This window comes from Vitis riparia, chromosome 18 (genome assembly GCF_004353265.1).
Source record: "Vitis riparia cultivar Riparia Gloire de Montpellier isolate 1030 chromosome 18, EGFV_Vit.rip_1.0, whole genome shotgun sequence".
Taxonomy (NCBI): Eukaryota; Viridiplantae; Streptophyta; class Magnoliopsida; order Vitales; family Vitaceae; genus Vitis; species Vitis riparia.
In genome coordinates, this window is record NC_048448.1 from 35329660 (window position 1) to 35334001 (window position 4342).

The window sequence follows — 4342 nt, forward strand, 5'->3', positions numbered from 1 at the left end:
TATCTTTTCTGAGCCACTTTAAGGACTTTGGTTGAGGGGTTTATCCAGCTCCACATAATGACCTTGGTTGCTCTTCAAATTTAGACTAGGCTTCACTTAGGTACACTTTAGGTTAGACTTAGTTAGGTCCACCTAGTCTCATCCTAGGCCCATATAGGTATACCCAACCCATTAAGTACCACCTTAGGCCCATCTAGGACACTTAGGCCCACTTAGACATTTTTAGACTCACTTTTTATATGACTTGCATGATTGCATGGCCTGCATGACTTGTGTGTCTTGTATGGCTTTCTTTATTATTTTCATTTCATTTCATTTTATTTTATTATAAGTTTTCTAAATCATATTTCTTGACTTTTTGGGCATAAGGAAATGGGTTGCCATCAATTTGGAAAGAGGATCACCAAAATTTTGGAGAAAGAAAAATGACAAATTTTTTTTGGTAAGAGAAAGGAAAGTTTCCTTTTGGAAAAATGGAGATAGAAAAATAAATAAATCAAAATTAGAATAAAATCAAAGAGAGAGGTTTTTAAAGGAGGACTGGCAGCACACATTAAGAATAGGGGAAGAAATGAAGAATTTTTTTATTGCTTTAGGTGAGAAGAAAAAAAAACTCGTGTCCACCGGTTTTTGAAGGATTTTGGAGAATAACCATAGCTGGAAGTCAAACAAGTTGAGTCAAAGTTGCCAAGCACATTTCTTGTTATTTTTTGCATTCACATTTACATTCGATCCTCCATTATTCTCTGGCCAGTTTTGAACATTCAATCTTTGTTGTTTGGTGTGGACGCTAAGGGCCACAATTGGTTCTATTGAGATTGGTTGGTTGTTTGTTTATTTGCTTTGATTTTTTTATTTTATTTTTTATTTTTTGGAGTTTCATTCTTTTCAATGTCATTGATTTCATTTGAGAATAACATGCATTTGGGTTTGTTTTTTGAATATGATGATAGAAATCCTGTCCTATTTATGTTAAAAATCTATTTTGACTCATTCCCTAGTTTTAGCCCATGGATTTCCCCTTGAAATGAGGCTATTTATATTCATTTTCTGCTCATCCTTCCCTTGGATTTTAATTTTTTTTTTTATTGTTTCCATCTATGCTTTCTGCTCTTTCTTTCATACGGTGTTGGAGTCCTTGTCTATATGTTTGAGCATGTATTGGAGAATGACAGAGGTTTTGATATGAGAGCAGATTGATGAGGAAGATTTGCCAAGCATGGACAAAGATATAAACTTGTGATCCCTAAAGGCAGTAGCAAACTAGAAACTTGCATGTTGGGCAATGGTCGAGACATGATTTGATTTCTGGGTGGATGTAGAGAGAATTGGAGATTTCTGCCTTTGTATTCATGGAGTTTGGTTGCTTCCAGTTCAGGTTGGCTTAGCTCTTGCATCCTTTATAGGAATCTTGATGCTACCCCATCCATGGCTACTCTATTTGCCACTGTTTTGGTGATGGTGAGAAACACCCCATAAGCTAATAGCCAAGAAAAGCTCCACTCAAAGATCATGGAAGCAAAAGACTTGAGAATCAAAGCTACTTCAGAGACTTTGAAGAGCATGAGAGTTTTGAAACTGCACTCTTAGGAGGGCACCTTTTTGAACAAAATTAAGGAACTTAGAGAAACTGAGAAACGTTGGCTGAAGAGATACCTCTATACATGCTCAGTAGTGGCCTTCCTCTTTCAGGCTTCTCCTACCTTAGTTTTAGTTATAACATTTGTTGTTTGCATTGTATTGAAAACACCATTAACAACAGGTAGAGTTCTCTCAGCTTTAGCAACTTTTCGAATCCTGCAAGAGCCCATCTACAACCTGCCAGAGCTCATTTCCATGATAGCTCAAACAAAAGTCTCCATGGATTTGATCCAACTCTTCATCCAAGAAGAAGATCAAAAGAAGCTCGCAACCTATCCTACTTCAGAATCATCTAAAACCGCCATTGATATTGAAGTAGGAGAATACGCTTGGACATGTGATGAAAATTTGAAGTCAACTATCAAAATTGTTGAGCAGATGAAAATTATGAAAGGTTACAAGGTTGCAGTTTGTGGGTCAGTTGGATCTGGAAAATCAAGGTTACTTTGTAGCATACTTGGCGAGATCCCCAGGATCTTTGGGACAGGAAGTAAGGAATATGGATCAAAAGCTTATGTCCCACAGAGTGCTTGGATTCAAACTAGGACAATCAGGGATAATGTGTTGTTTGGAAAGGAAATTAATAAAGCTTTCTATGAGGATGTCTTGGAAACATGTGCTTTAAATAAGGACATTCAGCTTTGGTCTAATGGAGATTTGAGTGTTGTGGAAGAGTGAGGGCTGAACTTGAGTGGAAGACAAAAGCAGAGGATCCAACTGGCAAGGGCAATCTATAGTGATTCAAATGTGTATTCCCCAGATGATCCTTTAGTGTTGTTGATGCGCATACTGGAGCACACCTGTTCCAAAAATGTCTTATGCAAATCTTATCCCAGAAGACTGTCATTTATGTCACCTATCAGTTGGAGTTCTTGGATGTTTCAGACCTTGTTCTAGTGATGAAGGACGAAATAATTGTTCAATCTAGAAAATACGAAGATTTGATTGCAGACCCAAATAGTGAACTTGTTAGAAAAATGACTGCCCACAACAAATCCCTAGACCAAGTGAACCCATCCAAGAGAACTGCTTAACCAATAAACCCTTAAAATAAAATTGACCTCATAAAATAAAATTCGCATGAGCTCATTAGCAATGGCAAGCTTTTAGATGGAATTCCTAAGGAAGAAACAGAATCTGGTAGAGTAAAATGGCATGTTTATTCAACCTTTATCACTTTTGCCTATAAATGAGCTCTGGTTCTAGTTATCCTTTTATGTCAAGTTCTCTTCCAAGGACTGCAGATAGACGGTAATTACTAGATTGACTGGGCAATTCAGTTGCTAGAATTCTTATCCAATCTTATCTATTTACTTCAAAATTCTGTTGCTAAGTTATTAGTTCTTTCCTAATTTATTTCCGTAAGACTCTATTACTAGCAATCCTTTCCTAGTTTATTTCCTGATTTATAGCACATGTAATCCTTTAAATATGGTAGTCCTAGAAAAGAAAGGCAGTCGTTGAATTTTGGAAAGAATTTTTATTGAATTTTAGAATGAAGAGATTTCATTAACAGAGAGACTATGTTTGTATTTTATTCCCTCTTAAATGTCAACATGAGGTTGGCTCTTAAGGCTTACACCATTTTTGGTATCAGAGCAGGGTTCTTTTCCTCAAAGAACTCAGTGTTTCATGCCTATAACTTGTAGTGGTAATTCTTACAATATGGCAAATAACCAAAACCCAAACACTGATCTACCCCATCTACAAGCACAAATCACCGAACTCACATCTGTTCTGGAACAGATCAATCAAAGGCTGGATACAATGGAGGAACACCGAACTCGAGATGAGTTTGGACCTCACAATAGGAGGGTGCATAGGCCTCCTCCGGATGATGAAGTAGATGGAAATGAAGAAAATGAAGAGGATGAAGAATACAGGGTGAAGAACAAGGGATTTGGTGATCATGAAGCTCGCTTTGGGCGGAATGGTCGTGAATTTCCCAGGGGACGAGGAGGATGTGGCTTCGACCGTCACCCTCTTGATGAACTAGCCAAGGGAATGAAGGTAGACGTCCCAGATTTTTTTGGAAAGTTGGACCCCAATGCTTTTGAAGATTGGTTGACGACCATTGAGGATTATTTTGATTGGTTCTCTATGTCCGAGGATAGAAAAGTTTGTTATGTCCGTATGGAATTAAAAGGACATGTAAGAGCTTGGTGGGGTAGTGTGGAAGAACAACTATGTCGTACTCAATGTGCGCCAGTGTTTAATTGGAGAGAAATGAAGGAGCGGCTGAAAGAGAAATATTTTCCTATTAACTATGAAAAAATCATGTTTGAAGAGATGCTGCAATTGAGGCAAGGGTCATTGACTGTCGACCAGTATAAAGACCGTTTTCATGAATTGACCGTTCGCAGCAAGGTGGTGGAAAATGAGCAACAAACACTAACTCGTTACTGCACGGGCTTATGTAACGAGCTGCGAAAAGAAATGCTGATAGCACAACTCCTAAGCATTGACGAAGCTTATCAATTGGCCTTACGAGTCGAAAAACAGCTGGAATTCTTCAACGGGAGACGCATGTCATCTACAGATCCCAAGTAGGAACGTGCACCAACACAACCATACTAAAAACCACCTCTGCCCACTGACCAAGGTAGACACGCCATGGTGGGTGACCAAAGAGGAAAAGCCAAACTTACAGGCAACGTACCACAATGCTACAAGTGAAAAGGGTTTGGACATTTCGTTGTAG

At 38.4% G+C, this 4342-nt stretch overlaps 1 pseudogene; it reads left to right on the forward strand.

Moving 5' to 3' along the window:
- The first annotated feature begins 1300 nt into the window (after positions 1 to 1300).
- On the forward strand, positions 1301 to 2993 carry LOC117905788 (annotated as a pseudogene).
- Positions 2994 to 4342: the final 1349 nt, after the last annotated feature.